The following is a 27,570-nucleotide window of genomic DNA, read 5'->3' as shown; positions in this document are numbered from 1 at the left end:
TTGATTGCACACATTAGGTTATAAAGTCAGTGCATGCATTCGACAGTGGGACAACCTTCCAACTTAAGTTCTGACAATGTGTTACTGCATTACTGTCCACAAATAATAATAAAAAAAAGATGTTAAGAGCAGAGTTTTGATGGCCTCCCATTTCCAAAAGAAAGCAGAGCAACCTAATGGACAAAGTGGGTATGGGGCTGGTAAATGTGGTCGGCAAGCTTTCTCACCATAGAATGGTTTGAGTTAGAAGGCACCTTTAAGATAGAATTCCGACCCCTGCTATAGCAGGGACACCTCTGACTAGACCAGGCTGCTCAAAGCCACCATCCAGCCTGGCCTTGAATGCTTCCAGGAAAGAAGTATTCTTAACCATATGCCTACTGTCCCTCCCTCAGAAGTGGCCTCTGCATCACACTGATCTCTGGAAGATGCCCAAGTTCTGTGCCGAAGAGCACGAACTGATCCAGGATAAAATTGTGGTGTGCTGTCTGTTTTAAGTGATGAATTACCATGTCTTGGTACCCAGAGCTGCCTGTGCCCTTGCTTTCTCAGTTTATAATGGTTCTTCTTTGGTACAGTTCTTTATGTTCTACTTCTAGAGAAGAAAACACATTTTCAACTTTCATATTAAACAAAAGCTGGTTTTAGAAATGCCACTTGTTTCAGATCTAAACTTTTAATTCCACATTCTTCTGTACATTAGTCTTGCTAGGCAGCCCAGCTGATACAACAGTTACATCACACCCAAGCAATAAGCGGGATCTGGCCTAACAGAACACAGAATCATTAAGGTTGGAAAAGACCACTGAGACCATCATCTAGTCCAACTCACCCTCACCATCCCCATTAACAACGCCCCTCAGTCCACACCCGGCCTTTCCCTGAACATCTCCAGGGATGGTGACTCCTCCACCTCCCTGGGCAGCCTGTGCCAATGCCTCCTCACTCTTCCTGAGAAGAAATGTTTCCTAACATCCAACCCAAACCTCCCCTGGCACGATTCAAAGCTGTTACCTCTCGTCCTATCAAACCACTGTAATAAATGTAATTATTTAAACAACTTCAAATTCTTACGTACAGAACTGTCTGTGTACTGAGTAAATTTTGCCTTTGATACTCTCAGTCACCCCACCCGTGCATATTGTTTTCTAGTCAAATTCCAGAGTTTGTATTGCTCTTGAAGAGAAACACAATAATTCACTCCCTTTTCAAACTGTCTGTTAATTACCAAAGTTATTTGGCAAGTCCAAAGGTGTTTAGATCCTTCAAAAGACCTATGAATAAATAGTCAGGTTCACCACTTCATTTAGTGCGATATCTACTGTTTATTATCAGTCTTTGGCAAGAAGGAGGCCTGCATTAATGCCACATATTACTCTTTTTGTACTTCAGATTTTATATTAAACCTACCTGATATGCCTGTATATAATTACTCAATTGTGTGTTCTTGTTTTAACTTCCAAATGACTTATTCAACACATTAAGGCAGATCTCTGCACTCCACTTCCCTTTTTATCTGGCATTTTTATTTCAGATGCTTTGTTAACTCTCAGGTGCCTCTATGCATTCTCTTATTGCCTTGACTACCTGTATGCTTTGTTGTAAAGTTACCTGAAATCTTAAGTAAGGATCTAATTTACAACCTAGAGCTGCTACTAATAAGCTACCACCACTAAAAGACCCCAAAGCCTTCAGATCTCCATCTCTCACAACTTTGAGCTAAATGCTACACAACGTTTCCCAGCAACATCTATCATACAAAAATAAGGATTCTTATCTGCTCAACTAAGGATCCAACTCTCCAGGCAGCATTTATTTCAACGTCTCAATACTCATCACAAATGTGTGATCAAGTGGGCAGTCAACATATCTACAAATTCTGCCTTAACACGTCAAACATCCAAGGGGGTTGAGCATCTTATCCTCCATACCACACACAATAAAACGCAACAGCAGAGACAGAGAGGAGGATGATATTTCGGAACTCCGTACGTGTAAATTTAATATTACGAAAACTGTGGTGCATTAAGGTTATCAGCAGTGTTTGCACATGGCACAAATGCTGAATTTTGTCAAACTATCTCCAGTAAAATCCATTTCTTTCCCCTTTCAGCAACGGAGATGCATTTTGTGAACACAGATCTTAGTCTTCTGCACTCCATCATTTGAAACAGAACGTGTTTACCAGCCATCTTTTAAGAGTATTTAGACTCCTCCTGCTATGGAACAAAAGCATGCCGGATCTCAGAACGGAATAACATTTATCCTTCCCCTCCAACCCCCTACTTTACACAAAAATTCTGTGAAACAGCAAAGTAATCCTAATGCTTCTTAACAACCACTGCGCTGCAGCACACTGACAGAGAAAGGCTGGTTGTGATCTGAGAAGAGTTACTTTTAAAGTCTAGCATCTGTAGGCATCTTCCAGTAGGGCTGAGTATGTTCTGGATAGGACAGGCACAGAACGACACAAGGGCATTTCACCACTGCAGAGAAGAGCAGAGACAGGAAAAAAGGAAAAAGTGTATCAACAGGAGAGGGTATGGCTGTTTATGAGGGTGCATAGTGACAGGACAAAGGGGAAGGGTTATAAACTAAGACAGCGGAGGTTTAGGTTAGATATTAGGAGGAAGTTTTTCCACACAGAGGGTGGTGACACACTGGAACAGGTTGCCCAAGGAGGTTGTGGATGCCCCATCCCTGCAGGCATTCAGGGCAAGGCTGGATGTGGCTCTGGGCAGCCTGGTCTGCTGGCTGGCAATCACATAGCATGGGGTTGAAACTGGATGATCATTGTGGCCCTTTTCAACCCAGGCCATTCTATGATTCTAAAAGTAAAGCTGTTCCACCTCCCATTTAATACAAAGCAAAACAAAAAAACAAACCCTCACCCTCTGTAGATTACTTTTACTCTCATCTAAAATCCTATGAAATACATAATAAGACTGACAATTTAAGACTAATCACTTGAGGTTATTTTTCATTTTACTCATTGTGATGTACATTACCATAAGGATTTACACCAGTTTTTTTCCACGCAAATGTTTCCAGTGAAGTCAGTGGGGATTCAGCAAGGCCATGACCACAATATAAATAGAAATCATAGAATAGTATTTCCATAAGAAATTGCTCAGGGTTATTGGATTAACAGGCATTTACAAGTGACTCACGCTGACACAGCCTATAGTAATCCAATCTATTTGTAATAAAAAAAATTTCAAGAGAAACCTTAAATTTAGAAAGTCACCCCTCTGGATTCTCACATGTCTGGTTTTATTACATGAAATCACATTAGCCACTCCCTCCAAATGCGAAGACAAATAAATTAAGAGATGAATTTTAGTCATTCTTTTTATACCATCAGCGCAGGATGTTCTTACAATATTAGCCGCCACACAGAGCAGGAAAAAGGAGCCCTGAGTGGAAACGCATGCAATTTGTGTCCCCCAGTCCTGAAAACACACACAGCATCAAAAAGGACAAAGAATAAAGTCACTGTAGTCTTTTCACTACATCTTCCTTGATAAAATCAAAGCAGAACGCTGGATGCATTACGGCAATCGTCACTGATTCCTTCAGTCTGCATGGTTTTGACTTCTAACTTTGCATTTCTTGAGGAGCTTTACTTCTCCCTATGGGATGAACTACGACTTAATAAATACTGAGGTGTTCTGGCACAGATAACTGAAGTCCTGAAGGATGCATTCACAGCTATCACACCTCCCTGAAGAACAGGGTGGCAAGCAGGGAGGCTGCTGCTGTTACATACCACATTGCCATAAATATTCCTTTGCAGCAAGTATTCAGCATTTGATACACTACCTCTTAGTACTGTAAAGAAAAACAGTCTAAATCATTACTCATTAGAAAGTTACAAATGTCAGTAAGGGCAATAATGGCCAAAGCATGCACTAGGGACATGGAATTTTGACTTATCTTTTATCATCAGTTACTGCAAATACTGTAAGGTAAGACACTTGAAAGTCATATCTCATCATCCTCAAAGCTAGACACTGATCCATACAGTTCTACATCACTAAGCATACAGGTGGGAAAAACCCACATCTGTAAGAATCAGCTGCACATCAGTGAGGACAACAAAAGCTTTCCCCACACCGACTTCAAGGCTGCTGCAACAGTTGCTATTTAGAGAACAGGACTCTTTCCCATGCCACCTAGCTCAGTCAGATCAAAGACAACAGCATGTACCTAAGTGCATCATAAGCAAGAGGCTCATCTTCATCTTTTTATACACACTTCCTTGATGCATACACTCCCACTCAAACAATTTCCATTAATGGCTCTGGTACAATTCTAAAAAACAGTGTGTCTTAGCCTTGGGCTAACTAAATTAGGGTGATTTATGTTGCAATTAAAAATCAGAGGGAAACCCATGAACTCTACTTGCACCACAACTCAAAATACACCCTCATGAAGCCCCAACACAACGTAAGGGTTAAAAAACAAAAAACCTACCAGAGTATGTTGTGACAATCTGAGGGCTTGTCTGAGGACACCAGAGTAAAGATCAAAAATCTAGCAGCCAAGATTTTCTGATCCTTGCGCTATGCATGGAACAATTTGCATGTACAGCTACATTCTCCTAGCTGGAAAGGTAACAGGGATGATCTGAGGATGCAGGAGAACAGCAAGTAAAATAGCAGGGCACAAAGGGACAATTCATGATACACTCTGTCTGAAAAACAAAGTTAAAATGCAATACAAAATGGGATTTCTTATGGGGTTTTTCTCTGTAGTTTTTTTTTCTTCTTTTTACACGTAACCTCCCTACCCTTGTGCCTTTTTCATACTTGTTCTTCAAGAAATTTTAGTCTCCACCTTACAGTAAAATACTTGGAAAATTTTCAAATCCTTAGATTTTGTGCTAGCCCTAACTCATAATCATTCTGGCCTTGCAACCATGGTGTGAAATGTACTGAGCTAGACAGCTGGCAAGGGGTGGGTGTGAAGAGAGGGGGTGGTATTGGTTTTTTTTATTATTATTATCTCACTTCTGGTGCTCAACCCTTCTGCCCTACAAAATCCATATTTGCAAATAGGAATGAAGATGATTCTTCCACTTACAGCTATTTGGTTTGATTCTAAAAGCATCTGCACCTTTAACTGCGATGAATGAATCCACTTCTCTTCAAATTTACTTTGGCGACTAAAATAGAAGTACTTCCAGACCGTAGCCCTGACCAAGATATAAAGTTACAATGCTCAAAAAATTGCTTTGTCCATGTAACGCTCTGTCTCTGTAGTAATTTATACCTCCTAAAAACTCTTTAAAAAAAAAAAAAAAAAAAGATGCTGAGAAATGCTTTACAAGGAAACCTATAAACAAAAAAAATTCCTGAGTTCACAGTGCTGTTAGCAAACGAAGATTTTGCTGAAGTTCCATGAAATGATTGCTAATTTTTCAGGTGAATGCGTGGCAAGTTTTGACTGAAACCTTAAATCCTACTTCACCAGCATATTCATGCCTCAATTTAGTACTCCACCTCTTATCGCCAGTCATAACAGCAAGCTGCTTTGGCTCTGCAGGTTTCAGAACGCAGTCAAACCCAAAACTGAGCATAATTGTGGCTGACAGAACTCAGCCCTGGACTGAGAAGAGGGGAAAAGAAAAAGAAGTTGAGACACTCCACAAACCTACTTTGCTTTCAGTACACAAGCGGGCACCGGCCACAGCGCCGTGCCAGGCCGAGACCTGTGCACACAGCCCCGTTTTACCCACTCACGTCACACGTTCTGAGTTGCCATCACGTGCTGAGCAAATTTACATAGCCTCCCTGCAAAGCACTGGAAGGTCAGCACACAAGGAAGGCTAACTTGCCCTCCATTTCTTGTGCAACCACTGGTCAATTATTATGTTTTCATAAACCTTTTACATAACAATGCTTTAAAGGTCACTATCCTCGCACACGTGACAAGAACTGTGCAAAGCAACACTGGGCTGATGCCTGGATTGTTTCCCAAACGTAACATGTTCAAAGGCACACGATATCACTATTTCAGCCTCTGTAATATTTTCTTTAGACAGTTCCAAATTGCCTCCGTGAGAAAACATTATCTTGTGTACGTCCCATTGAAAAGATTAATCTGTTCAACACCTGATGATTCACTCACCCACATGTTGAAGTCCACATGAAGATGACTCACTCCGTCCACAAGAATAATCACCTGGGATATAAAGTCCCCTCATCTTTTCCAGAGCTGATAAACTGCTTTCTTATGCAAAGTAAGTGGATGATAGGCTTTCACATCACTGCACGTGTGACATGAACAGCCAGCGGTATCAAACTGGGCCCTAGCAATTTTATACTTGAATTTGCAGATGACAAGTGTGGCAGAGGAAACAACAGTGCTCTGCAGTGACCTCGTCATAGATGAAGGGAAGTTATTCCAATTCCACCAAATCCAAGTCACCCATGATTTCAAAGTCAAGGATACATGGTCAACCTCTTCTCAGTGGACTGTGGGTCAGGGCAAAGGAAAACATCCATCAAGTGGAGCATAGGAAGTTCCACACCAATATGAGAAGGGACTTCTTCACAGTGAGGGTGACGGGGCACTGGAAGTGGCTGCCCAGGGAGGTTGTGGATTCTCCTCTGGAGATACTCAAGACCCACCTGGATGCCTACCTGTGCAGCCTGCTGCAGGGAGCCTGCTTTGCAGGGGGACTGGATGCAACGATCTCTGGAGGTCCCTTCCAACCCCTACAATTCTGTGATCAGAGAAGGAATACAGGCTGCTCCTCCGGAACGTAGACATTTTCTGCCTAGGAAAAACTCCAAAGTGACTGAAGTGAATCATCTCCATGTGAAGTGCCAGCAAAGGGCAAAGGTCTACAGACGACACCATCTTTCAGTGATGATGAAACAAAACGAGTGCAATTCAATGCTAGGACTTCACGTCCAGTTCTGACGGCCACCATGCAAAGATGCTAAAGTAGCAGCAACTGTTTGAAGAAAGATCTCAGGTAAGAGGCTGCAATACAGACCTCATGATGCCAGGTGAAAAGACCAAAGCCATTCTATTAATGAGAAGATGAGGATGTGACCCAGCTTTTAATAAACACCTTGTGAACATCACAACAAGCAATGCCTGCAGTTCTTGTAGAGAAAAGTACAGCAAGATACTATGGCAGGAAGCTGAAAAAGAACAGCTTTGAAGTAATTTGTCTTTTTATTTTCCCCGCACCATTGTTAAATACTTAGCATGGAAAAAACAGAAGATTTACCACTGTTTGGTGCATTAGGATTAGACAGCTTTCTTAAAGACACTCCGAGCCTCGCTTTCTGGGAAAAACTCTCATTATCATACATTTGAGACCAAATTAATCTACAGGACTGCTACAGAGACACGAATCTGAAACTTCGTTGCAAGCTTGATGTGAAATCATAAAGTTACCTTTGAAGTTGTTTCTATGCAATGCTTACTGCTGTGTGCCACCCAAAGATGAACTGTCCCTTCCTGACTTTAAAGTAGCACTTTAAGGACTAAGGGAACAACTACGTGCAAAAACACAGGTGGCAAAATACCCAATTCATTACGTTTTTTCTCTAACTTCAAGAAGTAACATGGAAGCTGAGGTCAAGATAGGAAGGAAAGGAAATAAAGGAGAGAAACAAAAAAAAAAAAAATGGAGACTTAAGCTGCGCATTACTAAAACATGATGAAAATTTACGTAAGAGGACATCAGCCACAAAACAATTAACAAATGAAAACACGAAGACATGCTTTCTGCTTTCACGATACAAGACCCTCCTTCCATTCCCCCCATCATTCAAACATGTAATCACCATCCTTTATGACTCTCCAAAACCTGAGGTTTTTTTTTTCCACTGAAGCTGAGATACTACCAGGAGGAATTAAGTGAACAGTACACAGTTCAATAATCATAGCATCTCCCAGGCTAGAAAAGACCCTCAAGACCATTGAGTCCAACCATCAACCAGACCAACAGAATTCTGTCACTGAACCACGTCCCTTATTGCCGTGTCCACCTCTCTCCTGAACACCTCCAAGGATGGGGGCTCCAGTGCACCCTTGGGCAGCCCTTTCTAGTGTCTGGCCAACAAGATCCATCAAGAAACTCTCCCAATATTCAATCTAAATTTCCCCTGGTACAACACGAGAGCATTCCCTCACACATTATTAACACGGTGAATAAAATATCACAGAAGATGCACTTTTAAAAGTACTCTACCTACACAGCTGGCTGTGCCAGTGTGCAAAGAGCCCATCCGTATCACCTGATACGGAGTAAAGTACAAGAGGCAAAAGGAAAGAACGATCACAAACACATCCTCATAAATGAGCAACAACAGAAGAAACACTGCAGGAAAGGAAGGTCGTTATTTGACACTAACAAGAAAAATAATGGATGACAACTCTGAAATTAAGAAACAAGAGAATCAGAATCAAAACCAGGCACTGAACTGTATCCTACCCTTGATGTATACTGAAATATTCTAGAAACCTAGAATTCTGACTGAAGATGGAGAAGTTGACTTTCAGTTCCTGAAGAACATGTCCTGCAGGTATTCAAGGTTAAATATTTCTGACTATTTTCTATTTTATACCAGGCCTTACATTTTCAAACTCTGCTCTACAAAAACACCTGCACACAGTTCCATCTTCTCTGATGCTCAGACAGTTCAGGAGTGGAGATCATTCCTGTTTTATTCCCCATTACTGCACTGCAATCACTACAGAGACATCTGAACCTACCCACCCCTTTACCTCCCGTAGGAAGAGAATTTACACAGTGCTAGACAAGGCATCAATTTTGTGTGCTTTCAATTCTGTAATTCAAATAAATTAGACAGAATAAAGCACAACTCACTCATTTTCACTCTTGAGTCATCCTGAATTTCTGGATTCATGTGTCAGACTATCTGTATGCTCTGAGGAAAGCATCAGAACACAGCAATTTCTTACCATATTCAAAATTATGAAATGCTCATTTTCATTTCTGGAAGTGAAACTTCCAGGCTGGCAGCAGAAACTGGTCATCATTTCCATTTTGTGTTGAAAAAATTAATAAAGCCTCCCCACAGAATATGGTAGTTTTGAATAGTTAGATGGCCACATGAGATAAAAGCAGGCAGAGCCCCTTCTGGCTCGTCCAATTCGTAACTACAGATTTTGAAGAGAACAAAAAGCAGTGTTGAGAGATGAGAGCAAGTCCCTTCACACAGGCCTGTGCCATGGGCTACACATACAACACAAAAGCTACATCCTGCAGCATGTGCTGAACCTAACAGATGAAATACTTATTAGTTCTGCTCCTGATGCCAGGAGAATTCTTCAGCTCCTTATAATTCCATTTTATTCCACTTCAGTGCTCTGCCAAAACTCAAATGCATTGTTTTTATGTCATAACCATCAGTATCTCATTTAATCTACCAGGTTTGATTTTCACTCTTTCATGATACAATCCTAGTTCTCAGAACACCACATCCCTTCTAGAAGCCCGGAACACCAGTATTTCTGGCAAAATTATTTCAGGAGAATTCAGCACGTTACTCAGCCTTGTAATTTCAGGACAAGTTGTGAATTGCTCAGCATTTTTCTTAAAACTCCTGTCAACAGAATTAAGAATTATCAGGCTACATAAGAACCTCAGATTTTTTTAAGTCTCTGAGGCAGCGAAGAGATCAGTGAAAACTACCTTTTTCTCCTATAACATAAGAAGGCACACAAAAAGAGCTCAAAATGTTCTTTTAAAAGTCTTACTAATTTAAATCAATTCTCAGAATACTAGTAGACTAATTGTGCTCTAATACTTATAGAACATTTACATTTAGAACTGTTCCATACATTCCTGTCAGGTCGTCTTTAACAAGGGAAAAAAAGCGCTGTTTTGCGTCAGTTTTCCAGCCTTTTCAACATTACAAGCATCTGATGTTATCATTAAAATAACTATCTTTGTTTTTAATACAGTGTATGAATTACACTAAAACATTTCCATATGAGATCACTGCACCAGCCTCTATCAGATCAGCACGCAGTAAAACCAGCAGGAATACTTTCCTACCCATGAGAGCAACACACAGCACTTTCCATTTACTGCTTCAAGCTCGTCATGAATTCGTCCTGAAATGACCTCATGGAGAAACATAGCTGGGACATGTAATGTTTCTCTTTATCAAACGCCTACAACAAACAAAAAGGAGGCATCTTAAATATCAGTTCACAGCTAATAAACACAGGCACGGTCCACAACTTTTGGACCACACATGTGGACTTTGAAAGATGAGCATATACATCAAAAACTCTGACGTCTACAGATCGATGTGAGCAAACCGTTACATCTGAGAGCTGCCCAGAGCAGCTGGATGTCCAAATCCAGCATCCAAGCTTCCAGAGCTGCTTATAAAAGCTCACCTTTTACTCTCCTTGCTCACTGGGTACCAAACTCTGCACCAGGAACAAAGCCTACAGCTGCTCAGGAAAACAACTGGACAAAGCAGTGTTAATACTGTGCATGACCAGCAGCTGCAGTGACCACTCACCAAATACTTTCCCAGGCCAAAAGCCTCCCAACCATCTTGCACTGGCACGTGGTTCAACTAATTTCAGGTCTTCTGTAGAATGAATAAGGGCTCCAAAATGGATCCCTTCACTGAATTCAAATCTCAAATTGCAGTTCTGTTGATGTGTATTTTAACACAACCTGCGTGCTGGCATTATACCAGCATATGGTATACCAGCATACCACCTGTGTGTGTTTAATTTGGAAGAGCTTAAAATGAGAGATGCCACTAGAAAAAAAAATGCTTATACAGAAAAGGGGTGGGTTTTTTTTTTTGTTAAATGGAGCTAGGTCACTCCAGATCAAACACGAAGATTCCTCTGCACAATTATCTTTAGACTGCTTTTCCATGGCAGAACACCAAGGAATTAGAAATGTGAAGGAAGCCAAAATTCTCTGTTTAGAACAACAATCACAAAAAGAAGAGCAAGCCCTGCTACTTGCTGTTTGAAATTACTTCTGCAAGAAGCAACCTTGGAAAAGTCTCCCTTTAGCTCTACGAAAATCAGACATCAGATGAGGCTCATCATGCAAGCCCTTCCTCACAATCCTGGGGATCAGATGGATCTCACCCTTCACAGTGCTGGTCAGCTGAGAGGAAATCCTGGAGTCCAGAAGAACCAGAGCTCTGCAGAACCTGTATTTGCATTACAAAATCTGAAAAGAAGTTATTGCAAACAAGACACAGGACATACTGCATCACTGGCAACAATACCTCTTCAGAATCTGAAATCCTTCATCAAGCATCCAAAAGAGAAAGTACCAGAAATATCTTACTGAAATAACACTGGGATTCTGCTGAAGGTAAAATAGGACAATTTGAAAGAAACAACAAACTCCAAATAAACAAAAACCCCATTATTTGCTGACAGCTGAGAGGTCCTGAAGACTGTGCAGAATTAACCTCTTTCTTCTCATGCAGGCCTCAATTACAACAACAAATCCTTACCACTGATTTCTGTATAAGCAAGGACTATCTGTCCACTCCCTTTAGAACTGTAAGAAATACTCAGCAACAGAGCTGGAAGCTAACATATCCTAAAGAAATCGAAATGCTGCCCCACAAATTCCATGTGAATCTTCTTTTCCAAACAGCTAATTCGATCCAAGAACTCTGTATCCTCTCATATGTGGAGCAGACAACTCCTCATGCGAGTATTCTCCAAAACCACAAAAATTTCATGTTAATTTTTCTTAATTCCTGGCAGGCATTCACTGAAAACACCCTTCATCTTATAAGGCCTGACACTATCCCTGAACTCATATCAAATCTACATTTATTTGATGGGAACAAAGTCACAGTGTGGTTGTGGGATCCTTCAGCTCTCCAGAAAGTACCATCTTTCCCCAAATTAAGTTAATGACACAGGACCAGTGAATGCTACCAAAGTGAACAACTGCTTTCAGCCCCATTCCAGACACCCCTCGGTGGGCACGTTCAACCTACATACAAACCAAGACCTGCTTTCATGCAGCTGAAATAAAACCCAGCAGCACGTTATGTAATCTACATAGTTTTTAGACCCGTCTGCATTCTGACAAAGCACAGACCTGAGGAAGCAGCAGACAGAAGAAAAGGGAACAGAAAAAGTTCAAGAACCCCAGCCCAAAAGCTGCTAAGGAGCCTGCATTTGCACACTTACACAGTATTGTCCATTCACCCACACAAACCTGAGCTTCAGCATGTACTCTCCTACTGCTTCAAGTAAAACAGCACGAAATTTCCAGCGACTCAGATCAGTCATTTGGATGAACAATCTCTAACTAATATGCTAAAACACTTTTTGGAAATAACTCAAAAGGTTTTTTCGGGGGGCAGTCTATGAATAACTCCAGAATGACACAAACTCATCTTAGAAACCTCAAGGACAGCTATATCACCGCTGTCTATACAGAACAACCAGAAAGTGGTAATACAGAAATTAAATCTCACCTTAGAGGAGTGATTCAACTCACTCAATTTCATCAGTTGAAGACATACAGTTCTCATTCATTTATGCATTTTCTACAACTGCAGAACTGCATTGCTGCTACTTTACCCAGACCTCCCTGAGATCTTGCAGCATGAATACAAAAAAGGATTTGCATGAAGTAGAAATACAAGCAGTACCTGACATCTCTAGCATATACACATTTATACTTGCTCACTTTCAAGTACAACTCTACGAACCATACATCTCATGGCCAAGCTGCCCCACTGTATTTACAACAGCATTGTAAATGCCATTACAGTGATTTATCAGTTTACAGATCTCTACATTTTACCTTAAATTCTACTCTCCCTTTCTCTCTCAGGTCAGCCAGAAAGAGATACTGTCATTTCACCAAAAGACACCATGAGCCTTCATTGCCCTGTGTCATGGGATAAAGTCAATTATCTTTTTAGAAGTTTGTAAGATGTCCTGTTTTGGATTTTATGAAAATAATAGGGATAACATAGCAATGCTAGGCAGTATTTATACAGAGTCAAGGACTTCTCAGCTTCTCATACAGCCTCACGAGTAAGCAGCTGGGGGTGCACAAAGAGCTGGAGTGCATCACAACAGCTGAATCAAACTAGTTAAAAGGATATTTCATACCATGTAGTATCCTGCTTGGCATTAAAAGCTGGGATGAAGGAGGAGAAAAAGGGATGTCCAGAGTGACGGCATTTGTCTTCCTAAGAAATGGTTATTTGTGATGAGCCCTGTTTCTCTGGAAGTAGCTGAACAACTGCCTGCTGGCAGGAAGGGGAGAGTAAATTCCTTGTTTCCCTTTGCTCACATTTAGAGTTCGTGCTTCACCCAGTGAACTCAATCCATGAGTTCTCACACTTCTACCTTTCCAATTCGCTCCCCCATCCCTCCTGAGAACAGCAGCAAATGTCTGCATGGTGCTGAGTTTCATGTCCCAGTGTTCAAGATAGCAAAACTTCCTCAATCACCATGACGACTGATGACCACCCTCCAGTTCAAAGGAGCAAAATGGGACCCCATACACCTGATTCCAGATGTCTGCAATGGACTTACACGCATCCTGGGTATTCAGCAACCTGGTACAGCTGCTGTAGAGTGCCTGACCCAGCAGGGTCCAGTCACAACACATCTATCTGACCCCATGGAGATGCTTAGAACGCGGAACGAGCCAAACTGCTCTCTGAATTTGTGGCTGGAGGCAGGATTCACAGAATCACAGGGGTTGGAATCACAGAATGGCCTGGGTTGAAAAGGATGACAACGATCACCCAGTTTCAACCCCCTGCTATGTGCAGGGTTGCTAACCACCAGATCAGGCTGTCTAGAGCCACATCCAGCCTGGCCCTGAATGCCTCCAGGGATGGGGCATCCACCCCTGGGCAACCGGTTCCAGTGAACTTCCAGTTGGAAGGGACTTCTTGGGATCATTCCTTGTTTAAGTTCAGTCTCCTGCTATGCTGGATGGTGTAACATGCTAAGAGGGCTAAAGACACAATCCCAGGAACGTCTTTTCAAGAGGTACTGTGTCACATTGACTCACTTGACAATCCCAGCACATGTGAAAGCTCACAAAGCTCAGATACCCTCCTCCTTCCAACACAAGTAAGCACAGTAAGGAAGGGGAGACACATGAGGGAGTCCAGCATGACGGAGGAGCTACATTAAATCCCAACACACCATTCTTAGCCCAATGCAGAAGATGAGCCAAGGTCCTGTGAAGATAACTGACAGTTACCAGTGACTAATGCTGCTTCTTGAGATTCATGTGGCTTAATTGAAGGATTTCAGAGACATAAATTCCCAGTATTATCAATGTGATGTAAACACTACATTAAGAGACTGTTAATTACCACTTTTTCAAATAGCTCTTAAAAGCCACAACAAAGCAGGACTTGATGCAATCTGCAAGATGCATACAGGATCTTGCTCAAAACACTCTCTGCCAAAGAGTGAACCTACTAGTGATTACAACATATTCAAGCTGCGTACTTGGAACAGCAGTATTCTCCACTTTTAGTTATGTAACTAAAAAGGGGAACACTCCAGAAATTTCCAGCATTACAGCTTGCCTTCACAGCACACAAAGAACCAGCATCATCTCAGGTCAGAAGACAACTTACAACAAAATCTAGCAGTAGCAATTAGCCAGGAACACGTGCATTTAACTGAGCTATGAGAACTGCCTAGTGATGTGCTGCAACACAGAGAGCACACCTCACACAAATGAAGTCACTTAAAGAAGCTCTGATGAACTGTGTATTGAGACACCACAAAAATTGCCCGCTTTGCTTTAGTACTGATGGAAATAACCACAGTACGAGGAGAAAGGTCTCACTAACAGTTAATTAACACATTAAGAACACGTCTCTTTCCACACACACACAGAAGGGACTCCTGTACAGATCTCTACTTAGATCTTTGTCATTTAATATGCAACCATAAATTACACTGAAAATTATTAAATGTGAGAACTCAAGTCTACTGAAGAGAAAACACCAGGCAAGTCAAAGCGTTATTCTCAGTCCTTTTTTTCCAGCTCGTTGTAGCATGACTAGGACAGAAAGCAGAAAGTGAAATTCAAGTAGATAAATGCAATATCTGTGAAAAAAAAAAACAAGTAACTACACACAGAAAGTGATGGGTTCTAAATTAGTTTATTCTCATTAAGAAAAGCCTTGAAGTCTTTATGAAAACACGGCTTTCACAAGGGTTGATGATAGCAGAACGCAACAGGATTTCAGGAATAACTAGGCAGAGAACAGAGACAAAGTAAAGCAGCAGCAATTTGATGCTGACTCATCTGCTCCATGTTTGTACCCTGAGCCCTGCACACTGCTTTGCTCCTCCCATCTTAGATACGGGGTGACAGCAGCATGCCAAGGATGAGAGTCAGAAACAGCTTCCACAAGAGCAAAGGTGATACTACGGCAAGATTCCTCAGCCTGACAAAGAAATGGCTGAAGGCAAAGCATATGGGGTACATGGAGATAACTGCCTGAGTGAGGGGCAAGGGCATTGCACAAACTAACAGAGATGAGCTGTACACAAAACCAGTCTTCACAACTCTAAGACCTGAAGGAAGACAAGGGGGATTCATATTAGAGAAACACATGGAAGCTATGACGATGTTGTCACAGTTCAGGACTCCAGCAGGCTGCTGGACTCTGCCCTTGGAAGCAGGGCTGCATTCCCTCTTTCTGCACACTTCCTGAAGGTGCAGCTGCCCATTGATGCTCAGGAAAATGATTTCAGGCTGTGTGTCCTATTTTGAGTCATTATGGGCACTCTTGTTTTCCTGTTACTGAAGTAGGCAATTGCTCAAAAAAGAAAACAAGAACTACTAACAGTTCTGCTGCTAAGGTAACTTCCGACACTTAAAGCACCTAAAACCACCGTACATTCAGTAGTGTGAATATTCATTCAATTGCTGAACTTCCCTCCTTCAGCACAATTTTGTATATGCTCCTAACACAGACCGCTGATGATACACAGTTACTCAGGGTAGCTGAAACAGTAGATGAGTAGGAAAAACTAAAAACCAACAAACCACGAAGATGTGCCTGACTGGACATTAAAATACATCAATGAGATTCAGTTGTGAAATTCAAAATATCTGTGAAAACAAGTTTAAAGTAGGCTATGTGGATTAAAAAAAAAAAAAAAAAAAGATAAGCCAAAAGACTTGGAACTGAGTCCTAGAGAAGGCTGAGTCTATAAAATTATGATCACCATGGAGAGAGTAAGCAGGGATCAGTCATTTACCTCCATTTCAGTACAAGGAATGGAATTCAGGTTTGAACAGATATGATCCTTCATTTACTGTTGTCATGCTCATTCATCTGTTGAACCACAAAGTATTACACGTGCTAAAACTTCTTATGGCTCGAAGGAAAGATGAAACAAATTCAGTAGTCAAATCCTGTAAGCTCAGCAAGTTACCCAGCTCAGTCAATCCTTGCACTACAAATGTCTGAAGACCAAAGAGTGCACACAAGGAGAATCACAGGGCTTTGCTCTGTCCTGCACTCTGTATTTACTCAGTTATTTATACCACTGCTGGAAAAAAATGGAGCTCTGGATGTGTGCATGAGAACAGCTGCTCTTTAGTCTCATACTTACTACTTCTCCAAAAATCATTTTACCTTGCACAGGTAAAAATTCCTGAATAGCTGGCAGGTTTTCATCTCTTCCCATCCCTCTGCAAATACACAGATGTTCACAATTTAAAGCTGTGTTCCATCCCCCCACTAAATACATAATTCTGAAGTCTTACACTGCCTTATATTGACGCATCTGGAAAACTTCCTTCATACTTTTCTCCTCTCATCTCTGAGGAGCCAGAGAGGAAAGATATGGCCCTAAAAATCTTGAGATACAGGACTTTACATAGAACCCTGATGACTGACGCTCCCAGAAATCACTGCTGAACATCATTTCTACAACATCTTAATGAAATGCTTGATGTACTTGACCAGGCTGACATATCTTAAAATACCCAGTAGAGATGCAGAGATTAGCTGCCCCAGATAAAGCCTAGGCAAGAAGGCCAATTCCTTATTGGAGTTCCCATCTCAAGAAATGGAAGGTGTTTGCTGCCTAACCCTCCTTTCTCCCTATCACCTCTACGTTTTTACTGCTGACTTCTCTTGCCAGAAGGGAAAATTCCCTTTGAAAACCCCCAACCCAAAAAATACCTTGATCTCCCAGCAACAATGGGAAAACGTTATCTTTCTAGGAAGCAGTACTACTTACACGACAAAAATCAACCTGTATTTTAGTCACCCTTCTAGACAACCCCACTCTAGCAGACTCCTTCAATACAGCTGTACCAACAGCACAGAAACTGAAGGAGAGCTATAATAACCAGACAGATAATTAATAAGAGCTTTACTTTATCACTAATTCCCATTTCTTCTTTCAAAAGGAGCTCAAATTACCCCAACATGGAAACCAACATTTCTCTCCTTACAGAAAGAGTACAAAAAAAGTTGCACTTGTTCTAGCTGCAAACAGCACTAATCCTTAATAGCATGGGTTGCAGAAATGAACTCTATGTTGCCATCTATAATCGCTTAAAGAAATCAGAACTAGTGAACAAATCAATGCTTCTAAGTTTCTACTCCCTTTCCATAACATAAATTATCTCAGAGATAACAATCAGTAAAACAGAAGCTATATTCATAGATAAGAATTCAGTTCTGCCCAGCCACTCCGTTTTATTTAATACAGTCTAACTGCCTAAATTTGTTTCTATTAAAATGAAAACGTGCATGCTACACTAACAAACCCTTAAGTACTCTTGGTATTGAACCACCACGCTCAAAGTCTGGAAAAACTGCCAAGGTGAGACATCTGAGTTGGAAATAACTGGATTGTATCAGTAATCAAGTTCACATCCACTAAATATATTTCTGGATTAAGAATGAAACGTAGAGAAAGAAGTGTGCATACATGAAATTCACATGTAAACACACCCAGAAGTATCAAACATCCAGGCTTAGTTATTGGACTAAATCAACAGTATGAGGTATGGGCCCCAAGAAGCTGTCATCCTTTCCAAAGGTGTAGGCTGAGCAGCTCCCTGAAGCTCCCTACCTGCTTTCCACCATCAGCTTCAACACTGCCTGGAAGTTTCACATTTCACGAGAGTCACCTCACCCACACTATTTGAGGGGAAAAAGAAAAACTGAGGCCCTTGGATACGACAAAGATGCTTTCAAAACGTGCCCAGGATGAAGCTCTTCTCCTCTGGGATTGTTGACTCACTTCAATCAGTTGCTACATAACTATCATGTATCAGTCTTACACACATACACCTGGACACTCTTGCACAAGTATACAAGTTACCTTTCAGGGTTACTCATATTTCTTGGAAAGCAAAGGATTTGGATCCACATGTACATGCATGCACACAAACAATACCTTCCTCTACTGCACTGTATGTCAGCTTTACATCATATTCTCCATGCTTGCTGCAGATAGTTCACCAGCGTATTTTTTCATAGGGTAAAAGCAGTAGTTCTTCCTTAAAAAGAAAAGCCTCCCTCAGCTGTATATTGAGAAAACCGAACTGCCTGAAGCAGCATCTCAAAATAAACAATCTAATAGTTAAGCTGTGACAACAGTAAAACTAGAAATAAGTATTAGGGTATAAAATGACAGTCTCACTCAGACTGTACCTACAAACATTAGCTTCTGAGATTCTGTAACAGCTCTAAAAGGTAACAACTTATTAGATTAAATGGCCTTCTACATATATTCCATCCAATCTAAAAGCTGCCATCAAGCAATTTCTATTTCTTCTTGGACCCACCGTATCTAAAAAACAATGATCCTCTTGTGCTGTAAAAGGCATGGAATGTGAAATCCCATCCACATCCGAACAGAATCCCACAAACATTTTGGCAGTAAAAATTTATTATGTAAAGTCCAGATGGTATCCCAAATATTTCTGCTTTAAAATTTAGAATTTTTTTTTTTCTTAAAATAAATGACACAAAAGCATCACACCCAAAACAAACTACACAAAAGCATTAAACTAGGTAACCAAACTTAACTGAGCAGTTATTTGGACTATGAGAAGAACGTGAAATGTGGCTTTCTCCATTTAACTTCATTGTCAGAAATGAACAATATTTTTCTATTCAAGTACGTCTGAATGACTGGCAGAGAAGGAAGATATAACAAGCAGATAGGTCCAGCAACATGCTATACTTAAATAATGATGTTTCCAGTTCTATCTAGAGCCTAGGAGCTCTCCATAAACTTCTGTAGTGATGTTTTAAACTTTCAGAGCTGAACTCAGCATTTTTAGTTTTTGTTATTCTAACAGAGCTGTTTTCCTTACCTTCTGGTCCACTATGACATTTCATCTCCTGAACCTGTCTTAAAAATGTTTTTAGCTTCACCAGAGCAGAACTCAACCTGATCATCAGTTAAATCAACTCAACCGCTGCACACTCTTTAGTAAGCCATGAGATAAAGAAACAGCCTTGACCCTGCCATTTTGCTGTGAACCCACTCCTTTTATATCCACCACTCCACTGAACGCCAAAGAAATCTCAGTGCACTTGGCATGAAGTCTCCACTTCCTATATTTATGCTTCCACTCATGTACACTCCGTTTCATGTACACTCCGTTTCAGTCCTTACCTTAAAATCATCTATGAGTAAAGACAGCAAAAACCATAAAACAGTACATGCAAATGTTTTACTTATGTGATGCACTGTTCACACACACTGCTCTTCCATTACCATTCTTCAAATTTTTTTTTTTTTTTTTTTAATATATTTGAACAGAAAATTCAACACTGAAGGATCTATGACCATTCTAAGTGAGCTCCGACTGGTCATAGAGGGACTGCTGCCCTTAGACAAACTTTCAGTAATTCCAGACAACAAATCAGTATTCTTTAACTGTGCTACCTGAACTGTGCTGGCAGAATCACATTCAAAACAGCTGAAAACGAAGTGCTCTCTCCAGGCAAGAATTTCGTGCATCTGGCACACCAACACTTCATCCTTTTTAATTATTCCACAGGTGGTTGCCTTGGAAACTGCTGAGTAGCTCTTGGATTTGAGGAATCCAGAATGAGAAAACGGCAAGCCTTTATCACCACAGCATTCACATCCATGGTGGTTACAGCAACAGAACAGTCATGAAAACCTGAAAGAGATGGATAAAATGAGTGGAGTTCAGTTATATTACTTTATGCTTTAAAAAACACAATTCAGTGAAAGTGAACAGTTAACAGTGGATGTAAACAAGGCTTCAGGGAAATACTGCTTACGTAGCTTTGCAGCACAGCATTTCACCTTTGGGAAGGCAGCATGAATGAAGGAGCTCATGAGGTCAGCTTTCAAGATCAAGCTATTTGAGACATTCCTCTGCTTCAGCAGAGGTTTCCCTTAGCATCTGCTCAAACTGCCTGAAACTCACTGCTATTGTTTTTCTTCAAATGAAAATAGAGTTAACTGTAATAGATCCCACCGTGGATGCTGAATCATCCTACTCTGTATCATACAGCTAATTGGTCCAAACTTCATTTAGGCTTTAAAAACGGAAAAGTTCTGTTTGCTTAGAACACAGTTAAATCCCTAGCAAAGCATCAAATTCTGGGCACATATACACATGCACACACCACCCCGCAGAATCTAGAAATTGTACTTTCTATCACTGACCACATTTTGAGTTTTCATTATTCAGAATCAGTTTTCAATGTTTCCTAGTTTTCCATTAGTCAACAACAAGTAATTATCTAAAAATAGTTTCAGTAAAATTATCAAGCATGCAAATGATCACCCTTGCACCCACAGACTGTCTCTGTTAATAGATCCATAGTGACAGTGAGGCCATGTCAAGGCCTCAGCTGACATGCAGTATTGCAAATTGCCTGCAGTGACCTCCAGTAACAGAGACATGGATGTGGGCTTGATCCCACCTTCCCCTGAAAAGTCCTAAGAGCATGTTTGTTAACTCTAGGCTAGGTAGTTTATACTACAAATCGCCTTCACCTGTGCTCCCAGGGCTGACTGGTTCCTTTCCCCAGGTGCTCAACCAATGGTTCAGGCCGTGACTCAACAGTTCCCATATAAAGGCTATGTGCAAGGTCCTACACGTGGGTTGGGGCAATCCCAAGCACAGATACAGGCTGGGTAGAGAATGGCTGGAAGCAGCCCTAATGAGAAGGATTTGGGGTTGTTGGTTGACCAAAGACTGAATATGAGCCAGCAATGTGCACTTCCAGCCCAGAAGGCCAACCGTATCATCCTAGATTGCCTCAAGAGAAGTGTGACCAGCAGAGTGAGGGAGGCGACTCTGCCCCTCTACTCTGCTCTTGTGGAACTCCACCTGGAGTACTGCATCCAGTTCTGGAGCCCCCGAGACAAGGAGAACACAAAGCTCTTGGAGTGGGTCCAGAAGAGAGCCATGAAGATGATCAGAGGGCTGGAGTACCTCCCATACAAGGACAGGCTGTGGGAGCTGGGGCTTTACAGCCTGGACCAGAGAAAGCTCTGGAGGTCCTTATAGTGGCTTTCCAGTACCTGAAGGGGGTCTAGAGGAAAGCTGGGGAGGAACTTTTCATAAGGGCATTTAGCAACAGAGCAAAGGGAAAATGGCTTCATATTGGAAGAAGGGAGATTCAGACAAGCCATTACAAAGGATTAGCGTTAGTGAGATAGTGGAACAAGTTGCTCAGAGAGGCTGTGGATACCACCTACCTGGAGGTGTAAAAGGCCAGGCTGGATGGGGCTTTGAGCAACCTGGTCTGGTGGGAGGCGTCCCTACCTATAGCAAAGATGTTGGAACTAGATGATCTAAAGGTCTCTTCAACCCAAACCATTCTGTCATTCTGCTGCTTATAGGGAGGACAGACCAACTTCTGCTACAAAATCAATTCTGAGAGTGCTAATCTGTTTTTCTTCTGAACAAGATCCACTACATGACCAATTCCTCAGTTTTAGTCCTTTTCACCCACTTAGCAAGATGCTCCCACAGAACACAGCATGCAGTTCTCAACAGGTGCTAAACCCTCCCACTTTCATTTGCCTTACACTCAGAGCAGAAGACCAGTATCTCAAACTTGCACTGCAAGGCCTGTTTTACCTTGACTTAAATCCTACAGTCTTCTAAAAACAGTTCTCAAAAAGATGAATTCTGAAGGCCTTGCCTGTAGCAGCTGACAGAGCTCATGTATCAACCCGTGACATAAAACCATCCCATATAATAATGGTCTTGAAAGCTTTGTCTTTTTTTCCTCTAAAAACACATTTTGGAACCCTCTTCTCTACCCTATCCCCTGACAAGGTGCTCCCTTAGAAATATGGAATGCCAGTTTTCCACCTACAGAAGTTTTCCCATGATGGTGAAGACAGCAGCCAGAGCAGCACAAACAGGGAACCCTGATCCCAGCGTAGTTAGCAACAAGGCTAGCAGCACGGATAAAGGTAATTCAAATGCAGATAATTCAAATGCAATGCTGCATTAGGGTCTTCAAAGAAGAATCGAGGAGGGTCAGACTGCCAGAACCTAATGAACAGGATCCGATTCTCAATTCCCTTTTTCCTCTTTGGAAACTGAGTTTAGGTCATCAAGCAAAGCATGCTTGAGCTACTATCACGTCTACAAAGCAGGCTGTTTTGCTCTTGGTTTTATCCACAGCTCTACACTAAGTCCAGAAAAATGTGACCACCTTTTACTGTGCACTCAACACCCATTTCTCTACTTACAGAACAATTTCAAGTCTGCAAGATTTGAAAAGCACAGAACTGTTAAGAACAGGCACACTGCTTGTACTTTTACCACCTCAAGTACACACAAAGCTTTTACTGAGTACAAGACTTTCTTTTAACTGCACGTTCTGAATGCTTTTAAAACGCACACATCACAGACCATACGTTCAGTACAAAGCAGCAGCAGTGAGAGGGAGCCTTTCAGGTTTCCTCGAGAAATGAAGTTAAAGCTCCCAATGACTCCAGAAGTAGCTGAGTAAAGGCGCAGTAATAATTCATCATTTAAGAGTCCCCAGTAGGAAACAACACAAACTGTTCATTTCAACAATGCCTACTGATTAACTCCTCTTACATCATTTACCCTTACCCTAAACAGAGTCAAATGCTATTTTAGCAAGATCTGTGAAACCTGGATACCTTTTGAGAAAGCTTGTCAGTTCCCATGTTCCTATTTGAAACATAACAAGAAACAGCAGCAATCTTCGGAAAAGTTTTATGGCTGCCCAGAAACCCTCACATATTTCTGGGAAAAGACCCCACATTGTCATGAGTTATCTGCTCTTCAACATGGCATTTTTCAGGGCTTACCTCCAAGTGAAATGAAGTACAAAAGTAAATACAAAGGAATCTCTCCCAAATTATACTGAAGTACAACTTCTAAATTAGACTGCAAAGCCTTCTTTAAACTACACCACACTATATGAGGATCACAACAGCACTGCCATTTTACACCAGACAACATGCATCTGCACAATGAATACAGAAATCTAATATGAGCAAGAATCACCCATTTCTGCCTTCAGTAAAAACCTTAATTGACAGTTTTAAATGAGAAATACGGGAGTTTCCCCAGTGAATTCACAGGTAGCCTGAAATTCCCATCCAATAAAGTTCTTCTAAAGATTCAACAAGAAAATACACAAAATAGGTACAAAGAGACTGATCAGAACATGAGGCACCTTGTCTGGAATGCACACCACCACCTACCTGCCAGCAACCACACAACAAGGAATGAGCAGACAGCTAACAAGGCTGGGAGGCTTGTCAAGTAGAAGCTAAGAAAGCTGAACAAGTGGAGCAGCAGCAGCAGAACATCCTTCAGACAACTGCATGTGGGCACCCCGGGAAGCTTTATTTAAGACAGAGCAATTCAGATAACAGCAGCCAAAAAGCCTGAGTTGCAGATATTCAGGCAAGCAGACTTCAAGTGAAGCCAGACTTCAAGTGAAGTGGCTTCCTCAAACTCCAAAGCAGTGATAGGACCTCCAGTGAACTGGGCTGTTAGGAGCCCCTGCGCAAGAAGGAAGGATAAAGAACAAAGTACTCTTGCTTTGTTTCTCAGTTGCAATGGATGTGAAAGGCAATCTGTGTCTGCTCAGAGAACCTGTGAAGTCAAAGGCAGTAAAGTAACTCACAGGTTATCTAAAACCAAATGAACCACAAAAGGAAAAAGGTACTTTTAAGTCAAGCATTTAGAGTTAACTGCACAGAAGGCAGATGGACGGGGCTTTCAGCAACCTGGTCTAAAGGGAGCTGCCCCTGTCTATAGCAGGGAGTTGGAACTGGATGATCTTAAGGGTCTCTTCCAACTCAAACTGTACTGTGATTCTGTGATATGGTATCAGCATACTGAACAGAGAGAATGCAAGAAATAGTGCCAGCTGCTTCACTCATCAGCACTGTTGCCTAAACAGAGCTGGAACCTCTGGAGAAGAAAACATAGCATGCATTTTTATGCAACAACTTTCATTATAGTGAGAGTCACTGGTAAACATCAATACAAACACAAAACGTGTTTAGACAATGCCAGAAGTCCATGCTTTCAGCAGTATCTGCAAGAGATTTTTTCCACATATAGAAACCAACATCACTATCTGACATCCTAGAAGACGAGTACACAATGTGACTGTTTTCATTTTCAACAATCATGTGAAATCCATCCCCGTTCAACCAGAAGCTGGCAAGATAAGAAATACAACCCTGGTAATTGCAGGCCCATCAGTCTCACTTCATTGACTAGAGAAATTCTGAAGAGTGTTCTGTTGAGTTACTGAAAAATATATGAAAGACAAAGCAGTCGTTGGTCACAGGCCATCAGGGAAGACCTCACTGCAAGCTACAGCTTCACCAAGAGGGTAATTGGGCACTGGATCATGCTCTGCAGGCAGTGCTCAAAGCACCAAGCTGTTGGAGTTCAAGGAACCTCTGGACAATGCTCCCAGACACAGGGTTTGGGTTTTGAGTGCTCCTGACTGGAGCCAGGAGCTGAACTGAGAACTTCTTATGGGGCTCTTTCCAATTCAGGATATTCTGTGAATGTATGTGTAAGGGTGAACTGTACAGTTTTTTCCAGTCACAGTGCAAGGCCTGGAGCCATTCCACCATCCATGAATAATTCTGCATTGCTGAGCTTGACTTGCTCCTGGGACCTTGCTCTTCAGAACTTCCTGTGCCAACCAATAAGGTGAGTCTGACTGCCATATCACTTCCCAGGTCTTTTAGCCATGCTTTAAAAAAAGAGCTGTGCTTCCACTTCTCTACTGAGTGGAACTTTACCGGACAACCACAACTTCTCAAACATGATGGACAGTGGCTCAATAGATTCCCTCAGCAGCTCCCTTAGGACCCTCAGAGGCATCTCATCAGCTCTCACAGGCTCATTCCTCGGGCCACAGATGAAAACTCAACAATTATCACAACAAACGTCTCTTTCAGATTCATAAAGGTTGGTGATCTTCTATTAGTACAGTGGATGAAGAAGTATTTGTGAAGTGAGAGCTGTCAGTGACACTAAGAAGAAATGCAAAGACTCAGCAGAGAGCCTGTAACACTTTATATCTACTGCAAAGTTTGTCCTGGTTCAGATGCAGCTCATCAGCTACAAGGCCTAGCTCAATACTGTGTCTTACAGCTTCCCATTACCTATTAACTATCCATTTATACCTTTAATACTGAGTTGATATTTTGGAAGATTTATATATTCTTTTGTATTTACACAAAAATACGCATTTTTCACATATTAAATACAGTTCTGACATACTGTGAATTTGCTCTTTCAACATGCTGAGATTGAGACCGATTTGCTCCACCTGAAGCCCATAGAAAGACTGTCCAAAACCTTTTCTGAGTGTCACCACAACAGATATTAAAACTTATCAAATCAATACTTGGACAACATTTGCTTCTAAACTGCTTTTGCTACATAAACTGCATTTTTTTGATTTCAGAGTTCTGACATATGCTGAAACAACAGATGTGGTTATTTTATGTATGGTTGCAAAGTCAAGATGTTAAAGCCATGAGGACCAAGCCACAGATGCAGAAACAACAGGGGGAGCCACCACTGTAACTTTTATTTCTAGCATGAAATGGCCAAGAACCAACAGCTGAAACTAACTGCAGCTTCACCATCTGCTATTGAAACAGCCACCAAAACAGACAGCTAAACTCACTGGTAATTTTGCTTGCCACTTCTCACTGCTGACCGTTCATTCCTGCCCCTTTTCCAGCTGTGTTTGTTCACACAGCTCTGCTCTGAACCAGATCTCAGTACCAGCCCTGCACAAGACTGGTGTTGCTGCAGGTTCTGCAGTTGGTTCCCTGCACAGCTGTACAGAGACCAGGCCAGCACTAGGGGCCAGCACTGCAGCCATGCCAGCTGGCACCAAAGCAGGAAGTGACTGCTTGTTTCAGCAGCTCTGCCATTTTATGCCAGCTTAAAATTGCTGCAAAACTACAGCAAACTAGAAGCCAGACATACCCAGGTTAGAAATGCAAACAGTACAAAGAAGAAGAAAGCACAGAAAGCGAACACAAATCATTTAACCTTCATTTCTCAGGAACTTCAAAATAAGACAGCGTGCCTTTCTGAAGAAGTTTTTCAACAAATGCCTGCTTATTTTTCAGTCAGTCACAAACTACGAAGCTCAAAGCAGGGGTGTCACACATAATGACCCACAACAGCAGATGTCAGACTGACTGATTCAACAGATCCTTCCTTCCGCCTTACATCTTTGAATGCATGCCTGTCTCAGTTCTCTCCCTGGTTGGCAGATCTGCACGCCTTTAGCACTTGGAAGCAACGGAGTCAAATTTAATGACATTCCAGTCTGAATACAGTTAGGGGTTGAACCTGATATCTTCATATAGGAGCAAGTTCTAACACTTGATCTTGAATTCATACCTTGCTACAAAGGAAGCAGCAGAGGTCCCACATGTTCCTGTTACTAAGCTAGCAGTGATGAGGGAGAAAGAGCTACATTGTGCCAGAGCCGGTTACCAACCTCGTCAAAACTCTCAGCTGTGAACACAGTGAGAGATAATTTTGCTTGCCACAAGCAGACAGCTTCAGTGAGTAAGAATCCTCATGTACAGCAGCACTAAGTAGGAGGGTCAAATTAGAACTCTTGGCTTTCAGTTCAAGAGTACCTTCCTTCATGTTTTAGAGATACATGCAACTGCTGAGTTACCGAGATGACCTCATTTATAACAATTTTGAAATAAGGAAGCTTTACATATCTAAACCTATATACTCTGTAAGGCCAAGAAAGATGGAAGACATGATAGAGGGCATGGCAATAAAGAGTGCTGCCTGCAGCCAAATGCCCATGTAATACTTCAGTCTCTCTCAGTCACAGCTACACACACACACTACCCTGGGGAAAAAAAGAAAACAAAACACTCAGGGTATGTAGGAGTCTATTTCTAGTGCTGCCAACCTCCTCCAAAATTCTATTATTCATTTTAAAATAAAGATTACACTCACTGAAGCACAGGATAGTTACATTACACAGCAATACCTGCCAGGAAAGTAGAAATGGAGCAAGAAGGAACAGA

At 41.6% G+C, this 27,570-nt stretch overlaps 1 long non-coding RNA gene across 1 annotated transcript in view; it reads right to left on the bottom strand.

Annotated features, from left to right (window-relative positions):
- LOC122158692 overlaps positions 1-27,570 on the bottom strand; it is a 99,761-nt gene that overhangs the window by 64,684 nt on the left and 7,507 nt on the right. The window contains exon 2 of the long non-coding RNA XR_006168293.1: positions 19,927-20,167. This is a non-coding gene — a long non-coding RNA (uncharacterized LOC122158692). The remainder of the gene's footprint in view (positions 1-19,926; positions 20,168-27,570) is intronic.

This window comes from Centrocercus urophasianus, unplaced genomic scaffold, assembly GCF_019232065.1.
Source record: "Centrocercus urophasianus isolate 14NV4802_14NV808 unplaced genomic scaffold, USGS_Curo_1.0 seq_15, whole genome shotgun sequence".
NCBI lineage: Eukaryota > Metazoa > Chordata > Aves > Galliformes > Phasianidae > Centrocercus > Centrocercus urophasianus.
Note: the sequence above shows the minus strand (reverse complement) of the source record. Positions and strands in the feature narration are given on the sequence as shown.